The sequence below is a fragment of the Sorex fumeus genome, unplaced genomic scaffold (genome assembly GCF_029834395.1).
Source record: "Sorex fumeus unplaced genomic scaffold, SorFum_2.1 ptg000044l, whole genome shotgun sequence".
Taxonomy (NCBI): Eukaryota; Metazoa; Chordata; class Mammalia; order Eulipotyphla; family Soricidae; genus Sorex; species Sorex fumeus.
The window spans coordinates 33,980,257-34,004,932 of record NW_026606101.1 but is presented as its reverse complement, the minus strand read 5'-3'; the positions used below and the strand labels follow the sequence as shown (position 1 = coordinate 34,004,932).

The following is a 24,676-nucleotide window of genomic DNA, read 5'->3' as shown; positions in this document are numbered from 1 at the left end:
GAGCTACATAGTACTCCATTGTGTAGATGTACCAAAGTTTCTTTAACCAGTCATCTGTTCTTGGGCATTCAGGTTTCTTCCAGTTTCTGGCTATTGTAAAGAGTGCTGCAATGAACAAACAAGTGCAGATGTCACTTCGACTATACATTTTTGCCTCTCTGGGATATATTCCCAGGAGTGGTATTGCTGGGTCAAATGGGAGCTCAATTTCTAATTTTTTGAGAATCGTCCATACTGTTTTCCAGAAGGGCTGAACCAGTGGACATTCCCACCAACAGTGAAGGAGTGTCCCTTTCTCGCCACATCCACGCCAGCATCAGTTGCTTTTGTTCTTTTGAATGTGGGCCAGTCTCTGAGGTGTGAGATGGTATCTCATTGTGGTTTTGATCTGCATCTCCCTGATGATTAATGATGTAGAGCATTTTCTCATGTGCTTTTTTGCCATTCGGATTTCTTCTTTGAGAAAGTTTCTGTTCATTTCATTGCCCCATTTTTGGATGGGGTTGGATGTTTTCTTCTTGTGGAGTTTAACCAGTATTTTGTATATCCTTGATATCAACCCCTTGTCAGATGTGTGTTCGGCAAATATCCTTTCCCATTATGTAGACTGTCTTTGTATTTTGGTCACTCTTTCTTTGGAGGTGCAGAAGCTTCTTAGTTTAAGGTAGTCCCATTTATCTATCTCTGTTTTCACTTGCTCGGCCAGTGGCGTGGCATCTTTGAAGATACCATTAGCTTCAATGTCATGGAGGGTTTTGCCAACTTTATCTTCAATGTACCTTATGGTTTCTGGTCTGATGTTGAGGTCTTTAATCCATTTTGATCTTACTTTTGTACATGGTGTTAGGCAGAGTTCTGAGCCTATTTTTTTGCATGTAGCCGTCCAGTGATGCCAACACAATTTATTAAAGAGGCTTTCCTTACTCCACTTCACATTACTTGCACCTTTATCAAAGATTAGATGAGCATATGATTGAGGAGAGATGTCAGTGTATTCAACCCTGTTCCATTGGTCTGCAGTTCTGCATTTGTTCCAGTACCATGCTGTTTTAATTATTACTGCTTTGTAGTACAGTTTGAAGTTCGGGAGGTTGATTCCTCCCATTTTCTTTTTCCCAAGAATTGCTTTAGCTATTCGTGGGGGCTTATTGTTCCATATAAATTTCAAGAGTGTTTGCTCCATTTCTTTGAAGAATGTCATGGGTATCCTTATAGGGATTGCATTGAATTTATACAATGCTTTCGGTAGTATTGCCATTTTGACAATGTTAAGTCTCCCGACCCATGAGCAGGGGATATCTTTCCATTTCCTCATGTCCTCTTTTATTTCCTGAAATAGCGTTTTGTAGTTTTCTTTGTACAGGTCCTTTATTTCCTTAGTTAAGCTGATTCCTAGGTACTTGATTTTCTGGGGCACAATTGTGAATGGGATTGTTTTTTTCATGTTGCTTTCTTCTCTCTCACTGTTTGCGTAAAGGAAAGCCATGGACTTTTGGGTATTGATTTTATAACCTGCAACTTTACTATACGAGTCTATTGTTTCTAGGAGTTTTTTGTTGGAGGTTATTGGGTTCTCTAACTATAGTATCATATCATCTGCGAATAGTGAGAGCTTGATTTCTTCCTTTCCTACCTGAATGCCCTTAATATCTTTTTCTTGCCTAATCGCTATTGCAAGTACTTCCAGTACTATATTGAACAGCAGTGGAGAGAGTGGGCATCCTTGTCTCATCCCTGATCTTAGAGGGAAGGCTCTCAGTTTTTCCCCATTGAGGATGATGCTTGCTGTAGGCTTGTGGTAGATGGCTTTAATTATGTTCAGGAAGGTCCCCTCTATACCCATTTTGGCTAGGGTTTTCATCATAAAGGGGTGCTGGATCTTGTCAAATGCTTTCTCTGCATCTATTGATATAATCATATGCTTTTTATCTTTTCTTTTGTTGATATGGTGGATTATGTTGATTGATTTCCGAATGTTAAACCATCCTTGCATCCCTGGGATGAATCCTACTTGGTCATGGTGTATGATCTTTTTAATGAGTAGTTGGATTCTATTTGCTAGTAGTTTGTTGAGGATCTTTGCATCTGTGTTCATCAGGGATATCGGCCTGTAATTCTCTTTCTTTGTGGTATCTCTGTCTGCTTTTGGTATCAGTGTGATATTTGCTTCGTAGAAACTGTTTGGAAGTGTTTTTGATATTTCAATTTCGTGGAAAAGCTTAAAGAGCATTGGGAGTAAGTCCTCTTTAAAGATTTGGAAGAATTCACTAGTGAATCCATCCGGGCCAGGACTTTTGTGCTTGGGGAGACTTTTTATTACCATTTCAATTTCCTTGATGGTGATAGGTCTGTTCAGGTATTCCAGGTCTTCTTGGTTCAGCCTTGGGAGTCTGTAGGAGTCTAGGAATTTATCCATTTCCTCGAGGTTTTGATGTTCCGTGGCATAAAGCTTCTCAAAGTACTCCCTGAGGATCCTCTGAATTTCTGTGGTTTCTGTTGTAATGACCCCCTTTTCATTTCTGATTCGGTTTATTAGGGTTTTCTCTCTCCCTTTCTTTGTGAGTTTTGCTAGAGGCTTATCGATCTTGTTAATTTTCTCGAAGAACCAGCTCTTGGTTTCATTGATCTTTCGGATTGTTTTTGGGGTTTCCATCTCGTTAATCTCTGCTCTGAGTTTTATTATTTCCTTTCTCCTGTTCGGGTTGTGCTCCTTTTTTTGGTCCTTCTCCAAGCTCTTAAGCTGTGAGGTTAGGTTACTTATGTGTGCTCGCTCCTCCTTCCTGAGGAATGCTTGTAGAGCTATAAACTTTCCTCTTAACACAGCCTTTGCTGTGTCCCATAAGTTTTGGTAACTCGTGTTCTCATTTTCATTCGTTTCTAGGAATCTTTTGATTTCCTCTTTGATTTCCTGTCTAATCCCCTCGTTGTTCAATAGTGCACTGTTTAATTTCCAGGTGTTTGATTTAGTTTTCTGTTTTTGTGTGTGATTTACTTCTAATTTCAGCGCATTATGGTCTGAGAAGATTGTTGATACAATCTCTACCTTCTTAATTTTATGGAGGCGTGTTTTGTGGCTCAGCATGTGGTCTATCTTGGAGAATGTTCCATGTACGCTTGAGAAGAATGTGTATTCAGCTTTTTGTGGATGAAGTGTCCTGTATATATCTACTAAGTCCCTTTCTTCCATTGTTTCCCTCAAATGAAGTATGTCCTTGCTAAGCTTGAGTCTGGTTGATCTATCAAGAGGTGACAAAGCAGTGTTGAAGTCTCCCACTAGTATTGTGTTGCTATTGATGTCTTTTTCCAAATCTATGAGTAGTTGTTTTAAGTACTTTGCTGGTCTCTCATTAGGTGCATATACATTTATTATTGTAAGTTCTTCCTGTTGTACAGATCCTCTGATCAATAAGAAATGGCCTTCACTGTCTCTTATGACCTTCCTCACTCTGAAATCGATGTGGTCTGATATAAGGATGGCTACCCCAGCTTTTTTATGGGAGCTGTTTGCCTGTAGGATTGTTTTCCAGCCTTTGACTCTGAGTCTGTGTTTGCTTTGACTATTGAGATGCGTTTCTTGCAGGCAGCAGAATGTTGGGTTCAATTTTCTAATCCATCCTGCCACTCTATGTCTTTTAATTGGTGCGTTTAGCCCATTGACATTGAGAGAGATTATTGTTATGGGATTTTGTCTCATTGTTCTGTTAAAATTTGGTGTATTTGAGGGGCCTTTCTTGCCTTAAAGTAGCCCATTTAGTTGTTCTTGTAACCATGGTTTTGAGTCTATGAAGTTCCTGAGCTGTTGTTTGTATGTGAAACTGTGTGTTGTTCCTTCTATTATGAATGAGAGTCTTGCTGGGAAAAGTATTTTGGGGGAGGCATTTATTTCATTGAGTTTTTTTACTATGTCCCACCACTGTTTTCGGGCCATGAGGGTTTAATCAGAAAAATCAGCTGTGAATTTTAAGGATGCTCCTTTGTAAGAGATTTCTTTCTTCGATCTTGCTGCTTTCAGAATTTTGTCTCTGTCTAAGGTTTTGGTCATTTTGATCAGAATGTGTCTTGGGGTATTTTTATTCGGATTTCTTCTAGCTGGTACCCTTCGGGCCTCCTGAATGTGGTCACAAGTTTTCTTCAGCTCTGGAAATGTTGTATCAATGATGTCTTTGACAGTTTCTTCTTCATCGAGGTTTTCTTCCTGTCCCTCTGGGACTCCAATAATTCTTATGTTACCCCTCTTGGCTTCATCACGATCTTCTCTTGCCATCTGTTCCCGAATTGTGAGTCTCTTTTCCATTTTCTGCTCTTTTCTGGAGAGTCTCTGAACTTCATCCTCGAGCTCACTGATTCTGTTCTCAGCCGCTGTTACTCTGCTGCTGAGGCCTTCCACTGAGCTTTTCAATTCGCCTACGAGATTTTTCAGGTCTGACATTTCTGATTGCATTTTCCTCATTTCTGCCTTCAGATCCTCTTGTCTTCTATTGGCATTGCTTTCCATTGTTTCTTTTAATTCCCTAAGCATCCTAAGTAGCTCCCTTCTGAATTCCTTGTCAGACAGGTTGTCTAACACTACAGTACTGTTGGTGTCATCTGGGCTAGACTCTTCAATGTGAATGTTTGGTGGGCTTTTGCGTTGCTTTACCATTGTGAGAGGTGTGGTTTAGTCCTTCACGTTCAGTGTTACTATTCTGCTTGATATGCAGTGTGAGTTAAGATAGGCTTATGAGTTATTGGCAACTGTGTTTCTAGTGGCTGAGCTAAAATAGAGAAGTTTCCATCTAAGAAGTTAGCTTATGGTTCCTATGGCATATGTAGTGGGAAAATATTTCGCGGCCGCTGATGCGGCCGCGGCTCCAGAAAGAGTTCCTGGCACTGGGCGAGGAGTTGGGAACCTCTCCTGTTTGGAATTGGAGCCGTTCAGCTTTGTTGCCCAGAGCTGGGCCTCTGTGCCCGTCCCACGCAGATCAGGGGTTGAAAACCGGCTGTCTAGGGGCTGTTTCTAGCTGCGCGTGCCCAGAGAGGAACCCAGGCACTTGGGGGCGGGCTGTACCTGTTGGAATTGGAGCCGTTCAGCTTTGTTGCCCAGAGCTGAGCCTCTGTGCCCGGCCCACGCAGATCAGGGGTTGAAAACCGGCTGTCTAGGGGCTGTTTCTAGCTGCGCGTTCAACTCATCTATTAAGAAGATATTTTCTTTTGAATCAAATTTCAAGAAGATAGAACAATGAAAACTCATTAAATTTTGTATTCTGCCATTCAACTAAATGTTTTCTGAAATTGTTTAAAGCCTAGACTATTTTCACCAGAATAGGACGGAATTTGGTTTCCACTTTTCAGAAAAAAAATTCCACAAAACTGTTATTAATAATTACCCCAATAACATTAGCTTTGCCCAGCAGAAATACATATATGTATAAATTAATTTTATTCTCCTTCTAGGAAACTTAAATATTATCTAAAGCTCTAGTATAGTATACAAAATATAGTTATGACTTATCCACCTCTCTTTGAAGAAACTTTTGTTTAAAATTTGAAATGGAGCCTTCCGCCCCCCAAGCCAAGCTGGTCTCTTCTTCCCATGCACCCACATCAGTTTTCCCTCCGCTTTTCGAACCCGGGACTTGGATTTCATTGCACAAGTCCCGAGGCGGCCCCTGCATGCCAGGAGACAAAGCAGATCAGAGCCTCTCTGCTTCTCCCTTTCCGCCGCCCAAGCCGAGCTGGTCTCTTCTCCCCACCCAGTCTTTACTTCCGGGACACACACCTGGTATCCTTGGAGGTGTGACCACTTTAGAAGTGGGCGTGGATTTTAAAAAGTGAACGTGGCCTAATTTGGGGCGGGCCAACATTTACGCGGCCGCAAGTAGTCTACTCAAACCAAGAAATCTAAGCCCTACACCTACACACCAACATGAAGAAACAATGCAAATCCCCGCCACAGGGAGACGATGAGGAAACAAGTTCAGAAGCCTCAGTAGGTACTAGCCACCTTAGGGTCCTCTCTGACAAAGAATTCAGATATGAAGTCATGAAGATGTTCAATCAACTCAATGAAACAGTCAGACAGATATCCGCTAAATTGAAAGAGGACATGAAAGAAACAATTGATCGCATAATTGACAAAATACAGTAAGAAATGAGAGCGGAAATTGGAAAGCTTCACGCAGAAATGGCACGGATCAGAGATTCCATAGATGAAATCAAAAACTCAGTCTGTGCCCTCAAAAATAGAATGACCACAGCTGAGGAAAGAATCAGTGAGCTGGAAGATCAGCTTCAATAATTCAACACGCAACAACAAACAGTGGCAAAGGACCTCAAAATAGCTCTACAAAGAATCAGAGTCCTAGGAGACGATTCCAAAAGAAACAACATTAGAATCATTGGACTACCAGAAGCTCAGGGAAACAATCCCAATGAAAAAACCATGGTTAAACAAATCATCGCCGAGAAATTCCCAGAGCTCCACAATACAGCCATTCAGAGTCAAGAAGCCTGAAATGTGCCAGCTAAAAGAGACCCTAAGAGAAACACTCCAAGACACATTATAGTTAGAATGAAAGATGCTGCCGATAGAGACACAATACTGCAAGCAGCAAGGGCAACAAAGGAAATCACATACAAAGGAGCACCCCTGAGAGTCACAGCAGACCTATCAGCTAAAACCCTCCAAGTCCGAAGGCAGTGGTGAGATATAGTGAAAAAACTCAATGAAATGAATGCTTCACCAAAAATACTCTATCCGGCTAAACTCTCACTCAAAATCAAAGGAACAGTACAATATTTTCTAGATAAACAGCAGCTCAGGAACTTCATAGACTCAAAACCAAACCTAAAACAAGGGCTACATGGGGGTACTATAAGATAATACAAACCCTACAACCACAACACACCCTTACAGAAAAATGACACAAAACCCCATAACCATACTCTCTCTCAATGCCAATGGTCTAAATTCACCATTTAAGAGAAACAGATTGGCAAAATGGATACAGAGACAGAACCCAACATTCTGCTGCCTACAAGAAGCTCATCTCAACACTCAACACTCAAAGTCAAAGGATGGAATACAATCCTGCAAGCAAACAGCTCCTGCAAAAAAGCTGGGGTGCCCATATTAGTATTCGACACCATTAATTTCACCTTGAAAAAGACTAGAAGGGACAGTGTAGGCTATTTTCTCTTCATCAAGGGATACATACAACAGGAGAAATCACACTCTTAAATGTATACGCACCTAATGAGGGAACAGCTAAATCTTTAAAACAACTGCTAACAGATTTTAAGGAGGACATTGCAAGCAACACAATAGTACTTGGAGACTTCAACATCGCCTTATCACCTCTGGACAGATCAACAAGAACAAAACCCAGCAAGGAATCACTGGCTTTGAAAGAAGAAATAGAAGAGAGGGGGCTTATAGACCTATACAGGGCTTTACACCCCAAAAAGAAAGAATACACATTCTTCGTCTGTGCACAGGGAACATTTTCCAAAACAGACCATGTGCTAAGACACAAAACATACCTCAACAGAAGCAAGAAGATAGAAATAGTTTCAGCCATCTTTTCAGACCATGATGCACTGAGGATAGAAGTGAATCACACACAGACATGGAGAACCAAATCAAACACCTGGAAATTAAACAACTCAATGTTGAACAACGAGTGGGTCAGGAACGAAGTCAAGGATGAAATCAAAAGATACCTGGAAACAAATGAGAATGAAGACACAAGCTACCAGAACCTATGGGATGCTGTGAAAGCTGTATTAAGGGGACAATTTATAGCTCTGCAAGCATATCTTAGGTCTGTAGAAAGGATGCACATAAACAACTTGACGTCACAATTCAAGACCTTAGAAAATGATCAACAGAAAAAGCCTAAATCAGGCAGAAGGAAAGAGATCATAAAACTTAGAGCATAAATCAATGACATGGAAACCAAAGAAACAATCTGAAAGATCAATGAAACCAAGAGCTGGTTCTTCAAGAAAATGAACAAGATAGATAAACCACTAGCAACACTCACAAAGAAACAGAGAGAGAGAGAATCCTAATAAACCAAATCAGAAATGAGAAGGGGGATATCACAACAGAAACCAAAGAAATACAAAAGATCATCAGAGACTACTTTGAAAGTCTGTATGCCACGAAACAAGAGAACCTAGAAGATATGGACAAATTCCTGGACTCCTATAATCTCCCAAAGCTGAATCAAGAAGATCTGGAGTATCTGAATAGACCTATTAACATCAACGAAATCGAAACTGTAATCAAAAGTCTTCCCAAAAGCAAAAGCCCAGGTTCAGACTGATTCACTAGCAACTTTTTCCAAACATTTAAAGGGGACCTACTGCCAGTCCTTCTCATGCTTTTCCAGGAAATTGAAAAAATGGAAACTCTCCCAAACAGTTTCTATGAAGCCCGTATCTCTCTAATACCAAAAGGAAACAAAGACACCATGAGAAAAGAAAACTACAGGCCGATATTCCTGATGAACACGGATGCAAAGATTCTCAACAAAATACTAGCAAAGAGAATTCAACTACTCATCAAAAAGATCATACACCATGACCAAGTAGGATTAATCCCGGTGATGCAAGATTGGTTTAACACTCGGAAATCAATCAACATAATCCACCATATCAACAAAAGAAAAGATAAAAATCATATGATCATATCAATAGATGCAGAGAAAGCATTTGACAAGATCCAGCACCCATTTATTATGAAAACCCTAGCCAAAATGGGGATAGAGGGGACTTCCACAGTATAGTTAAAGTCATCTACCACAAGCCTACAGCAAGCATCGTCCTCAATGCCAAAAAACTGAGAGCCTTCCCTCTAAGATCAGGGACGAGACAAGGATGTCCACTCTCTCCACTGCTGTTCAATATAATACTGGAAGTACTTGCAATAGCGATTAGGCAAGAAAAAGATATTAGGGCATCCAGGTAGGAAAGGAAGAAATCAAGCTCTCACTATTCGCAGATGATATTATACTATACTTAGAGAATCCTAAAACCTCTACCAAGAAACTTCTAGAACAATAGGCTTGTATAGTAAAGTTGCAGGCTATAAAATCAATACTCAAAAGTCCATGGCTTTCCTATATGCAAATAGTGAAAGAGAAGAAAGTTACATGAAGATAACAATCCCGTTTACAATTGTGCCCCAGAAAATCAAGTACCTAGGAATCAGCTTAACTAAGGAAGTAAAGGACCTGTACAAAGAAAACTACAAAACGCTACTTCAGGAAATAAAAGATTATACGAGGAAATGGAAAAATATCCCCTGTTCATGGATCGGGAGAATTAACATTGTCAAAATGGCAATACTTCCCAAAGCACTGTATAAATTTAAAGCAATCCTTATTAGGATACCCATGACATTGTTCAAAGAAATGGAGCAAACACTCCTGAAATTTATATGGAACAATAAGCCCCCACGAATACCTAAAGCTATAGCTCAAAGAAAATGGGAGGAATCAACTTCCCTAACTTCATCCTCTACTACAAGGCAGTAATAATTAAAACAGCATGCTACTGGAACAAAAGCAGAGCTGTAGACCAATGGAACAGGGTTGGATATACTTACATCTCCCCCCAAGCATATGAGCATATAATCTTTGATAAGGGGGCAAGAAAAGTGAAGTGGAGCAGGGAAAGCCTCTTTAGCAAATTGTGCTGGCAAAACTGGACGGCTACATTCAAAAAAATGGGCCCAGATCTCTGGCTAATTCCATGTACAAAAGTAAGATCTAAGTGGATTAAAGACCTCAACATCAGACCGGAATCCATAAGGTACATTGAGAAAAAAGTTGGCAAAACCCTCCATGACATAGAAGCTAATGGTGTCTTCAAAGATGTCACACCACTGGCCAAGCAAGTGAAAACAGAGATAGACAAATGGGAGTATCTTTAACTAAGAAGCTTCTGCACCTCAAAAGAAACATTGACCAAAATACAAGGACAGTCTACAGAATGGGAAAGGATATTCGCCAAATACACATCCAATAAGGGATTAATGTCAAAGATATACAAAGTACTGGTTGAACTCCAAAAAGAAAACATTCAACCCCATCAAAAAATGGGGAGATGAAATGAATAGAAACTTTCACAAATAAAAAATCCGAATGGCTAAAAGGCACATGAGAAAATGCACCACAACATTTATCATCAGGGAGATGCAGATCAAAACCACAGTGAGATATCATTTCACACCACAGAGACTGGCCCATATTCAAAAGAACAAAAGCAACTGGTGCTGGCGCGGATGTGGTGAGAAAGGGACACACCTTCACTGTTAGTGGGAATGCCGACTGGTTCAACCCTTTTGGAAAACAGTATGGACAATTCTCAAAAAATTAGAAATTGAGCTCCCATTTGATCCAGCAATACCACTCCTGGGAATATATTCCAGAGTGGCAAAAAATATAGTCGAAGTGACATATGCAATTGTCTGTTCATTACACCACTCTTTACAATAGCCAGAATCTGGAAAAAACCTGAGTGCCCGAGAACAGATGACTGGTTAAAGTAACTTTGGTACATTTACACAATGGAGTACTATGTAGCTGTTAGAAAAGATGAAGTCACAAAATTGACATACAAGTGGTACTATATGGAAAGTGTCATGTTAAGTGAAATGACTCAGAAAGAAAGGGATAGACATAGAAAGATTGCATTCATCTGGGGAACATAAAGTAACAAAATAGGTGACTAACACCCAGGAATGGCTGAGATTAGTACCAGGAATTTTACTCCATGGCTTGGAGGCCAACCACAAATACTAGGGGAAAAGGGAGCTCAGATAAAGAAGGGAACACCAAATAAAGGTGTTGGGAGAATCCTCCCAGGATGGGAGAAGCATGCGGAAAGTAGACTATAGACTAAACATGATTGTCACCCATTGTCTCTTTTGCAAACCACAACACCCAATAAGAGAGAGAGAAAAAAAGGGAATGCCCTGCCACAGAGGCAGGGTGGAATGGGGGGTTAGGGGGTGGGAGGGATACTGGGATCCGTGGTGGTGGGAAATGGGCACTGGTGGAGGGATGGGTATTTGATCATTGTATAATTGAAACCCAAGCACAAAAATATGTAAGTCTGCAACTGTTCCTCATGATGTATCACTATTAAAAAATTCTTCAATAAATAAAATGAAGAAAAAAATAGTAAAGTGGTGTTTATGCCCCCTCAAAAATTTTGAAATGAAGATATGCTCATAACTATAGATTGCCATATCATAGAAAGGCATGGAATTATTTTAAGGAGGTTATTCTGAGCAAAAAAACTAAAATGTATATTATACAAAAAATAAAGAAGACAGGCTTTGTTTAACATTTACAGCTTTCTAGAATCTCTCTGTTTTGTGATCCCCCCTTGCATCCACATCTAGTCCAGCCATAAAGGTTCATCTATGTTGATGTGGGATGCTTTTTTTGGAGGTATTTTTTAAAGCACACTGGAGAACACTGTCTATGCAAAGCTGACAAATATAACAACAAATGCTTATAATAATTGCACTAAATAATTTCCTTTCAACTCCATAATCCCTTTTGTAGTATCTTTTATCTCAAAGAGTAGTCAGACTTTCTCCCAACCCAGCATCATCCTTGCCAGAAATGATAATAAAACTCTGGCAATCTTATGAACTAAGGACTCACAAGTCCCCGCATACACTGCATGTTATTCAAAAAAAACTCTGTGCAATATGAAGTTGTACTCAGAGTGACTATCATCACCCAATTGATATTGAATTGCTATATTACAATTAGAATCAGCATTTAAGAATATCAAACTCCCTTGAATACTGCACATTAATTTCACATTCACTTTCGAGTCTTCCTTCTTCATCAAGCCTCTGGTGAGTAAGGCATGATGCTGCCCACTTTTCTCCACAAACAAATTCAAAGTAAAATAAAAAAACACTATAGTACTCATTATGCCTGAATTTTTTAGAATATATCTCGATACCCTAAATATTAGGGTTTAATAAAATAATGGGTTTATTTATTTATACGGTGGCACTTGATGAAATGGGATTATCAAAATGGACTATTAATGCAAAATTGCACTATGACTGTTTCTATACTCACATTTCATCTCACTATACTCACGTTTCATCTTTTCAAAACACCCTTATGCAGGAATAAGAGGTATATGAAATAGTATAGTTCGCAATTTCAGGTGGTAAAAAATGCAAAAAAATATCACTTGTGATGCATGAGTTAGACCTTGGATTCAGCAAAAATATAAAATTAAGATAAATAAAGATATGTGGCATCTTGGAGTTTTCTCAAAAAGCTTTCCTCGCTAATTATTCTGAACATTTGAACACACACACACACACACACACACACACACACACACACATACACACTACACACCCTTCTGGGTGGGGAAAAAAAGGTAGAATATATGTAGAAGGAGTGCCTGGAATGGGTAAGTATAAGGTAATACACAAACATATTTATACATGCATATCTATTAATTTGGGCAGGATCACACCCAGAAGCATCCAAGGGACATTCCTCCTGAGCTTGGGGACCACACATGGTGTCAGGGGATCAGCTACAGCATGCAAGTCAAGTTAAACCCCTTTACTATCTCTACGGCCCCATTTCTATTTTTTTTTATCTCAAAAAGGTTTTTTTAAGTTCCTCCTCTAGGCCTCTTTCCAACCCATCAAAGCAATTCTGATAGCTCGATGAAATCAAATTACTTGAGAGAAATGAGCTGAAGGAGTTTCACCGTTAAGCAATTGCTAGAGCAGCTACTCAGACAATTCTGGCTAAAGGCTAAGTTTCACAAAAGATAAAACAGGTGAAGTAATATAGTGACACTGGCCCCAGTTACTGCAGCGAAGATAGCAACTGAATACTAAAACAGGTACCATTGGCTTCCCTGGGGACCCAAATGTTACTGCAATAGCAAGAGCGAAGCCTATGTAGACTGTCATTAAGGTGGGGGGTCAGGGCCAGAGAGATATCCTCGTGGGCTGAGCATATGCTTTTCATGCACGAGCCTGGAGTGTGATATCTACCCTTCCCATGCACAGTGTCTGAGGCACCATTAGAAACAGTTGTGAGGAAAGAGGTGACAGAGAGGAGTGACTCCCGAGTCCCCAGGTTTGCCCTCTCCCCAGATAAAAGATGCTGGAATCTTAGCTGTTGTTTTGAAGGAAAGGAGGCCTATACTCCAAGATAGATAGATAGATAGATAGATAGATAGATAGATAGATAGATAGAGATGATAGATAGATAGATAGATAGATAGATAGATAGATAGATAGATAGATATGGATAGAGATGGATAGAGATAGACAATAGATAGATGACAGAGATAGATAAACAATAGATAGATGGATGGATAGATAGAGATATAGAGAGACAGATGAATAGAGAGATAGATGGATAGAGATAGAAAGAGAGACGATAGATAGATAGATGATAGATGATAGATAGATAGATAGATAGATAGATAGATAGATGTAAAAATACTCTTGGTATGTGGAATTCTTGCACACTAACTTGAATGACAACTGCCAGTACCTGCATTCTTTTACCTACAAGTTCACTCTGGCATCTGAAGCTCACTCTGCCACATGTGGCTCAGGACTAGAGTTAGGGAATCGGGGCAAGCATTCCTCCATGAATGATTAAAGTCAGCTTGTAGATAAAAGACTTAGCTCACTCCAAGGGTGAGTTAGTGGGGTGCTTGTTTTAGAGTTTCTAAGAGTTGCCCATTGAGATTATGCTCCAGATGTCCATGGTGCAACACTGCTCGGTAATGCACACTTCATTAGCTTTATTTCTTTATCTGTCTCTCCTCCCCTCTCCCTTCCCTAAAATTATCTCCCATTTACTACTTGCACAGAGCCCTGCCTCTATATCTGCTTTTGGGGGGAAACCAAACTCCTGAAAGCATTCAACATACTTTCATGAACCTGAAAATAAGATCCTGTTTTATCTTCGTAGTATCCTTTCTCTGAATATCTCCAGTTGTATTCTCTGGCACACACAAAGTACAGGCATATTTTATAAATTTTTTATTGAGGAGTGAGGGTGGAAATGTGGAGAGTTGAGAAACTCTGACTATATATTGAAAGCAAAATTGTATTGAACCTGGAGTAATGTAGCAGTCATATATGCCACACTCACCTAAGTGTTGTAGACCTGACCCCGTTACATATAATTACATAGAGCTAACTGCTATAGCTGCTGCTGCTGTTGCTAGAGTTTATTGACTGATCATGATGTATAAATCACTTTATCCAGTATTTTTTATGTATGATATCACTAAATCTCCACAATAATCCAAGGGGGAAAGGTATGATATTTGTGGCCACCTAAAGGGAGGGGGCAGAGGGAAATGGGAGGTCTGTAAGAGGAATCAATTGTATAGTGAAGGACAGAATTGGATTTTTAATGTTGCACTTAAAGCAGCATAAGCAGATATTTCTTTGTAAATATGCACACCTGAAACTGACATAATAGCAGAATGCAATGTTACTTCAATAAAAAACAGCAGGCAAGAAGAATGAAGATTAATTGGTCTGTGAATAAGCAATAACTTTAGTGTATTAAGAGAGGGGTCAAAGATGATTAATATGGATTTATATTAAACACTGCCAAGAGGCATATAAAAGATAGCTGACTGTGTTATGTAAGTCTTAATAAAACTCAACATCACTCACTGATAGAGCCTGGTCAAGCACCTGCCTAGAAATAAAGCAAAGATGCTGTGTGTCGTCATAAGTAGACAGAGAGTGGACTCCTAGGCGGTCCGCAGGACCCTGCCACCATTGACTTCCACAGATGGCTGCCCAAGCCCCAAGAAGGCTCTTTGAGTTTCCCCATTTTATAAATGAGAAGAAGCTTGAATTGGAAACTCAAGCGATGGCCCAGCCTGTCTCTGCCTGAACCCCTCCACCCATAGCTAAGTCCAGTGACTAGAATATTCCTCAACCTGAGAGCTCTCTGGAATAGATGGGACTGGACCACAAAACCTTTCCTGCAGGAACTTCAGTTCTGGTATAAAATTGCTTCAGATATCAAAACAAGGAATGACAGCCTTCTGATCAGCGGGCTGGTCTCAGGATGCCGAGCCTGCAGTGTCCTATGCGAATCAGACAGAACTCAGCAAGAGCTACATATGCCTATTCTGAACCATTTCAGGTGTGACAACCACCCACGTGTGCCATTTCCCCTTGAGGGCAGATTACAGCTTCGGGCCCACGGAGTCCTCTAACCACGTAGGAAAGTTGGGGATGCTGGTGATAAGTATGATCTTTTCCCAATTTAGCTACAGGTGTTCCCTCCTTTCAGAAACCTCATTTTGTTCCACTTCACATTTCTGCAAGGCTTGCATTCCTAACGGAAATGAATCTGAAGACCTTTGCTTTTATGACAAAAACTGGAAGAGCATAAAAGAGCATCAGCATTCCTTGTGCCCAGCAGCTCTAGCGGCAGCGCGGCCTCAGGCATGAGTGAGCATGGAGCCACCCAATCCCCTCGTCAGCACAACTTTAGACAGTCTTACCTTTGTCTTACTTCTGTTTTTACTATAGTTTAGTGCCACTTGAAGTCCTGTGTGCTGTTCAGTAAGATGTTTAGATGCATTTGGGAGTCTGAGAATGCTCAAACTTTTTTTTTATATCTGTGAATGTTATTGTTTCTTTACCATTTCAACTTGGGGTTCAGGAAGTTTCAGAGAAATCTGTTTCTAGAAGATGGGGCATGGGTACATGTGCCTTCATTCTGAACACTTTTCTGGGAAGCTTTAGCTTTTAAAATTGCAATAGACCATGACATCACATCTTTCCCCACAATCCAGCCTAGCCCCTGACTTTATTATTGTCTTCATTTTACCTCACACTGATTTTCTGAATAGGGCCCTTTATGATCATTTAGAACATTCCAAAGGAAACAGAGAACTCTGTATTTCTTATCATTTTGATCTTCCACACTCCTCCTTTTATTGCACATGACATTACATGGGCCTGAGCACATGGTGACAGAGAATGTCACGTATAGTTCAGAAACCTTAGACATGAGTTGCTTTTGTTGTCAAGTGTCTGAAAAAATTGTGAAACACAAAGTTTTTCTTTGAAGTTTCCTTTCCTCTGCTCAGCAAGGCAGGTGAGAATATGCTGCATTTTTATGGGACAAAAGGTTACACTCTAGGCAAGCTTCATCGGCTTCTCAAATACATGTGTTTCAGGGTCTATTTCTGGGGTTATTTTTAAAATTATCTTTTGCCTAAGGAGTTATAATAATGACCTGAGAAATGGCTCGTGAAACAAATTCTATTCTATGCAAGCTGTTCCTACTACCCCTGAATATGTCCTCTGAGGAAAGAGAAGTGCTCAGAGAATCACCTGGAATAGAATTTTTCTAAGATCTCCTTTTAAAAGAACATTCTTTTTTCCCCTGCAGGGGTGATCAAGGTTGTTTGTTGAAGACATCTCATTTGAGTGTTAAAAAGTTGTATTGGGACCTAGTGACAGATTAAAATGCAGTTTCTGCTTTTTGAGTTGGTGGATTTTTTTTTTGAGAAACAGAATTGGTACCCATTAATTTTTTCCATCCACAAAACACAATGTGTCCTGTTGGTGCTAAGGGATCCATGGCTTCTTCTATCTTTATAACCAAAGTGCATCTTCCTTTCTTAGGCTTGCAGAGAGTCATTTTGTCATTTTGGGTCTTTATACAATCAGAAATGATTATAAGTTCTATGTCTTGGTAGCCATGGCTCTACTATACCACAGTAAGGTCTCTCTGAGGTGGAATCTTTATCTATTTTAGTCACCTTTCCACCTCCAGTACTCAAAGAAAAATGGGGTGCTCAATTAGGCATCATATTTGCAGAAGAGGGGGCAAACGTAGTTGCTGCTGTGTCCTGTAAGGATTATTAGTCATTTTGAAGTGGTTTTATCCACTAAGAGTCTAGAAAAATCAGCCATTTTATTGCTGGGTAAAAGCAGACTAATTTTTGTGCTTTTATATTCTCCCTGCCTGACAGGATAACCAGTATATTTTGATACTGACATAATCTGAGAGTACGATACAGGGAATACAAGCGAAGCACCCTTACACCCCATCAAATTGGGGGTGAGCACAGGGTTTTATTGCTTCAAGGAACTTGAGACAGTGGCGTTGTCCCTTTGCACATGCAGCATCACTGAGAACTGAGTGACATGGAGCAGCTAGGAGCACCTCAGGATCACAGTGGTGTTTGAGCTGATACCTGCCAGGCAAGTACTTTATTGTTCAGAGACATCTCCTTGGTACTTTAAACAGGACTTTTGTGCACCAGTCAGTTCCCTATACATAGGGACACCCCAGCATGTAGGGAACTGACTTTGTGTATCTCTGATATGCAAGCATTTAACCACTTATATCCCAAGAATCTTTTACATTCTCATCTGCTAAGACAGATGTTATGACTCTTCTAAGCAAGCCAGGCTAGACATTATCAGTAACTCTAGCAGCATTAACCCAGAATTCCATAAATATGACAGAAAATCAGATAGCCTTCAAATTCCCTGCATATTGGTTCCTAATCTTCAACAACTAGTTAGGTTGCCTGAAGGAAGGACTGACTCAGTAAACTAGCCTCATAATTCCAGGGATTCCTCTAATGGGCTCCTCAGTGACCAACTCACCAACAGTGATCACTTGGCATAAAGAAATCCTTCTGTTCACATTTGACTTTTAAGATAGACCTGGGCTTCAAAATTACATTCTGAAGTCAGTCAAAACTGTCACTGTCCTCCCTTGTTTATTGATTTGCTCGAGCAGGCCCAGTAACATTGTGAGACTTGTAACTGTGTTTGGCATATTGAATACATCATTGGTAGCTTGCCAGGCTTTGCTGTGCAGGCGACATACTTTAGATACCTTGCCAGGCTTTCCAAGAAGGGCAGAGGAATTGAACTCCGGTTGGCCATGTTGGCCACATGCAAGGCAAATGCTCTACGGCCTTTTGGCTAAGATCACGTGTAGTGCAGTCAAAACTATTCTCTGGATTTTAGCATCTTGAACTTTCCTGAAAGCCTCATCAAGTAGTGAGAATGCTATTCCACAATGGTTCGTTGGAAATCATAATGGTAGTCATTCCTCTGATGACAGAAATAATATTTTCAATGAAATTTGAAAGAATATAATGTTGATTAAGAATAACACCATACTCGATATAATTTTATAATAAAATATATATTATTTTAAGTCTACCAAGAATATTATCCTGAAAAGTATTTCAAAAGATAATACGTAAGAAACACTTAAAACATCATGCTGAGGGGTAGAGAGATAGTGGGTATGGCACTTGCCTTTTATACAGCAGACATGGGTTCAATCCCCAGAATCATATATGGTTCCCTGAACCCCATCAGGAAGGATCCATGAGCACAAAGCCAGTAATCCCTGAAGCACTACTGCGTGTTGGCTCCAAAACAGAGAAACAAACAAAAATTCCCTCCTGAGACAGAGGACAAAGTTTCATATTTAAGTGACTAAAATAGATGGCATTCATGTAAGTTGTAATGCCATCATTAGACCACTGGTTCTTTTAGGAAGTTTAGTTTTTGAGTATATTAGTTTTGATTAGTGTCTTCGGTTCTTCACTCCTCTTTGCTGCCCTCTTTGACTGCTGATTTGCAATGTCTCTCTCTATGGATCCTCCGTAGAGGTATGTTTCTCTCTGACACATTAAGTTTGGCCATGTAACTTGCTTTAGTCAATGGAATGTGCCCCAAGATAAGACCTTAGAGGTATTTATTCACATTAAAGAATAATTTATTATTCACATATGATTCAGGCAAACACTGACTTTTCTGGGGTGGGGGAAATATACCTAAACTTGAACAGAAATCAGTGTTCCGGGTTGATCAAGTCAAATTCAATCCCAATCACTTAAACCACAGAAAACCCACAGGCCCACAGAGAAGAAAATAAATGCTACTGATGTCTGCTACTGGGTTTTAATAATGGTTTGTACTACAGACAATTCTATTGGCACATTGCACGGAAACTGATAGTATTGGAAAGCATGCACCATTACTGAAGTCCCTCTGAGGAAACACATCATACTGATGTGGCTTTCATTCAGAACTAAGTATCTGGAAGCTTTGAAGTTGTCATTATATTATATCATGTACATAATAAATTTCAAATCATCAGTTTAAGGAATTTTCTTACAACAAAGAAACTAGTTAAAGAGAATCCCTTGAATAAGGAAAAGAGAGAAGAACTCAGAGAGAGGCTTAAAAACTGCAAGCTGTGTGAGCATATTCTGTGTGTCCACATTCTTCCATGTCCACTCCAATAGCATGCAGGTAAGATTATTCTCTTATAGTGTAAATAAATTATTTCTCTCAAATGTGGGATAAAAATAAACTTCTTAGGGAAATACTGAATGCTCAAAGGCAACAGAAATGAAGAGCAGGAGAACTCATCTTCAGTAGGAAGCTTGCCACTGGGCAGGTAAGAGTGGAAAATAAGTTAGGAAAGGAGCCACTAGGACAACTGTGGAAGGGAAAATGTCCCTGCCATAGAGGCAGGCTGGGACTCAGGGGGGAAACAGGGGATAGTGCTAAAGGTTAATGAACACTTGTGAAAGGACTGGTATGGGAACATTCTACACCAGAAACTCAATCACTAATATGTCTTTAATTTTGTAATTTATGATGATTCAATAAAAATAAATTTAAATTCCATCTGTCTAGTATATCTATGCCTCCCCTTATTAGGTTACTAATTAGACAGCTACACTCCATATTGGTATACCCTACATTTTATAGCATCCTAGTAATATAAATAAATTTCTTTAAAAACTCTTAAATGAATTGGAAGTGACCTGAACAATCAACTCTGATTCACTGAATATAAAATAGATTACTGTTCTACCCAGAATATTCCCTTGGTTGTTTTTTGGATTTCTAAGTTTTAACCAAACATGAAATACTGCTTCTGAAAATGCCTAGAGGAATGTAATTGGAAGTGATGCATGTACCATTTCCCTCAAACAGACAGAACCTGGCTCATTCCTCTTAACCACAGTGAGACACTTGGGGGATAGTCAGTGTTTGAGGAATGATAAAAGAATGAAGAGATCGCAATAAGCCACAAAATTGTAAAGCAGGAAAACGGCATTTTAAAATGCAAATTTCCCACAATGCTCATCATTGTTAGTCATAATAATGAATGACAGCATTTCACAAACCATAAGCTCTAGACTAAGTTTGTGGTAGAATAATGAAATCCTAGAAGGGCATATTCCTCATCAAAAATCAATTTGTTCTTCTGCTTGAGCTGTGGTAAGCAGACACAAGATAGCTTGAAGTTGCAATGTGCCACATAAACCTGCTGGAGACAGAAAAGTTTAAGACGTGCTTTAAGTAGAAATAAATTACCTTTAAACAGAAAGAAAGTAGATAGTTACATATATTTTACTTATGAAATATCTGAAATTGTTCTTTTTAGAGAATAGAATGGTACCTTGACATATATGGACTTCGGACATTGTCACTTCCATTTAACAAATAAATGTATAAACAAATGAAAGAAATCAATAATTTCTTAACCCACCAGAGACCTGAAGCAATAGTACAAATCGCATTTCCTTCCAACTGGAGAGAAAGATAAGTTAAATTAGAAAATCACAGATTACTGAAGTAGGACACCCCAAGTAGAAGTATTTTCAATAACCGGCATCAGGATAGGAAAGCCTGAGCTAAAATCAACGAATGAATGTGCATGGTGTAGACATGAGTGAAAGTTTCAAACTCCAGACCCCGTATTTTACAGTCTTCCCATACACTCTCCCACACTATTGGAATTTTATCTGTGGGAATTTGGCCAGCTTTTCACAGTGAATGTTGAGTCTACCCCCCCCCCACCACACAGACACACAGACACACACACACACAGACACACACACACACACACACACACACACACACACACACACCTCTCCCTCATGCCCAGTGCTTTGTGTTACAGGGAGGTGAAGAAGAATCATTTTGAGAGAAACTATTTTGTTTTCACAAAGACTTGTTCTCAGGAGAATACTGTTTTACCAAAGTCTGATATGCTGGGAATTAATCAGTTTAATCTACCTGAGCAATATTAAGCAACAATAAGTTCTAATCATTTCTACGGAGGAAATTCAGACTCAATTCTACACAATCTACCCAGAGGCTTTAAGAGCAACTAATAACATATAATGTTCACATTTCAGAGGCTCAGATTCACTAAAATATTCACACTAATTGGGGGACTGGAGAATGCTTCCCTGCCCCCCCCCCACATTTGGCCACAGCACTGCCCAAGACCTCTTATAGTTCCACTTACTTGGTAACTCATGTCCAGCTATCAAGATAACATATAAGGCAAAAATCATATTTGAAAATAGAGTATGCTTTGTAACAAATTCAGTTATGTCAGGGTTGTTGGGATGATTAATATGCTTATTAGTACACAATATACAGGAACAGATGTACAATATAAGTGGAGGGAAGTAATAGTGAGAATTATTTAAAAAAAGTTCTACAGATTTAAAAATTAACATAAATGAAGACTACTTTTGCTCACTAGACTACACAAAATTGAAAAGGCTTCTATATTTTTAATTATATAGAACTTTTGTAATTCAACAGAAACTTCCAAAGTGAAAAAAATAAAAAGATAGATATAAAAGTAATGATATCAAGGATAATGGTGAATTATCAAATTTATAACATATGAACTACTAGAAATACAAGAAAGAAAAAACTGAAGCATTTCTGGAGCAATAGTGAATAAGAATTAGACACATATGTAAGACAAAAGTTCAGTGAGCACCAGATACATACAAACTAAACCAAACACAATATTCTCTTGTAGACAGATCATATTAAAAGTGATGACATATAAGATAAAAGAAACTAAAGATATGGAAACTAGAGATATGGAGATATTGAGAGAAAAAATTGCCAACCTAAGAATTAGACGTGCTGCAAAATCACCCCCCAAAAGTGAAGGCTAAATAAAGATTTGGCCAAAACAAAACATTTAAAAGACTATTTTGTCATTTTTGACTACTTCGCAATAAGTTTTAAATGTTATTCATTAGAGAGAAAAATTAAATGAATCAGATAACATATTTACATAAATAAAGGAAGACCACTGAAGAAATATGAGGTAAAAAAATGCATTTTTCTTATTTCTAACTCATATAAAAGAATACAACTTATTCAAAATAATAACAACAGCATATTCAACTGAGTTTAAATGTGTGTACCACATCTATAAATGAAATGTTCGACAGCAATAATGAAAGGTACAAAGTAAAGAAATTAAGATAATTATGTTACTATAAGTCATACTATTTGTGAAGTGATAATGTATTGTTGAAAAATATATTTGTGGAGAAGGAGAGATGGCAGAGCAGGTAAGATGTTTGTCTTGTGTGCAGCCGGCTGATTGGGACTCAATCCCTAATACCCCAACCTGGTTCCCCAAGTCCACTGTAGTGATCCCTGAGCTCAGACTCAGAATTTAGTCCTAAGTACTATTGTATATGACCCCCAAACAAAAAAAAATCTTCAACCATGTTTGTCTAGAAGAAACCCAATTACCTGAACTTCGGCTTGATGCTCCACCTTCCAAGGAGAGGCTGCATTTGACTGATATCACTGGGCCTGTTCCCAAAGAGGAGGCAGAACACCATCCTACTGGGTGAGTCCCAGCAGCTTCTACAGCTAGCCTGCATCATTTCAAAGGCCCACACCACAACTCCATCCTTACTGTCTGCTGCTCCACCATCCCACTAAGGTCCCACACCAGTTCCTGAAGCGTGTGGTCACGTGACAGGTCTAGTCAACAAATTACCTGCTGCCCAGTTATTATTCTTGTCATTCTGTGAGAATGAGAAGAGAAGACAGAGAGAAATCTCCAGCTTCATCTTCAACATCTTCTAAGAAGGTTAAGTACAAAGACTACCCCAGCACAGCAAGAAAACTGAAAGTCAATGGGAAAAAACATGTAGAAGCCTACTAAGCTCAATGAGCAACAACAATACCACCAGAGACATAAACAACACCAATAGATCCTCAGACTGTATCTTTAATGACATGATGAGGATAGTTAGTGAGTTCAAATAAACAATAGCACAGGTAGTTAGAAAACCACAAGAAAGTATGAGAGTCATAATGAAAAAAACCTACTACAATCAGAAATGACAGAAATAAAGAACATGGCATGTGATAGTTAAAAAAAAAAAAAAAACTCAGCAGAAGCTCTGAGTAGCAGAATAACAGAAGCTTAGCCAAAGATCAAGGAGCTCCAAGATGAAGTGGAAACTGCTAGGAAGAAGCAGAAGGTGGAAAATTGTCTAAAAAGCAATTAACAGTGCACTCAAGAACAATGGGATGAAATCACGAGGATCAATATAAGAATCATTGAAATCCTTAAACAACAGGAAAGCAAATGTGAGGAAGAAACTATACTTAAAGAAATCATCAAAAGAACTTCCCAGAGTTGAGGATTACAGGCACTGAGATTCAAGAAACCTGAAGAGTCACAGTAAAAATAGACCTAATTAGGAAAAACTCTAAGACACACTACACTCAAAATAACAAAATTCGAAAATGGAAGATATCATACAAATCAATATCTATCACTGACTAGCACTATCCTCCTGTTGTTCATTGATTTGCTCGAGCGGGCACAAGCAACATCTCACAACAAATTGTGAGACTTGTTGTTACTGTTTTTGGCATATCAAATACGTCACAGGGAGCTTGCAAGGCTTTGCCATGCAGGCAAGATACTCTCGGTAGCTTCCCAAGCTCTCTGAGAAGGGTGAAGAAATCAAACCCAGGTAGGCCATGTGCAAGGCAAACACCTTACCCACTGTGCGTAGAGCATTTGCCTTGCACTTGGCTGACCCAGGTTCAAGCCCCAGCATCCCATATGGTCCCCCAAGCACCACCAGCAGTAATTCCTGAGTGCAGAGCCAGAAGTAACCCCTGAGAATAAATTTTCAAAAATGAATTAAATTGGGGCTGGAGTGATAGCACAGTGGGTAGGGCATTTGCCTTGCACACGGCCGACCCAGGTTCGATTCCCAGCATCCCATATGGTCCCCCGGGCACGGCCAGGAGTCATTCCTGAGTTCAGAGCCAGGAGTAACCCCTGACCATCGCCGGGTGTGACCCAAAAAGCAAAAAAAAAACGAATTAAATTAAATAAATATCTATCATAAATGGATAAATTAATTAAGAGAAAAATTATTAAAGACAATTTCACTCAATAATGAATGAAGATTATGGACATTAATTGGCATCTATCAACTACTATATCCAATTTCAGTTAAAAGCTACCATACTCTATCACAGTATTGGCCATAAAATGTACCATAGCAAATTTAACAAAACAGAAATCATATAATGTTGCATCTTGGACCACAAAGGAATTAAACTAGAAATCAGTCATATAAATCATATAAATCACTCATATAAATCTAAAGATAATTAGAGATTAAAAATGTACTTCTGAAAAAAGAAACATGGGCTAAAAGAACTAAACAAAATAGATAACATTAAAATTTGTGAGATATGATGAAAGTAAATATTTAAAATTTATAGGATTTAGTGAATCTTTTAGAAAAGAAAAATGATTAAAATTACTAACCT

At 39.1% G+C, this 24,676-nt stretch overlaps 1 protein-coding gene across 2 annotated transcripts in view; it reads right to left on the bottom strand.

The window, feature by feature from the left end:
• Nucleotides 1-24,676, bottom strand: part of MACROD2 (mono-ADP ribosylhydrolase 2) — a 2,391,823-nt gene that overhangs the window by 632,891 nt on the left and 1,734,256 nt on the right. The window lies entirely within an intron of this gene.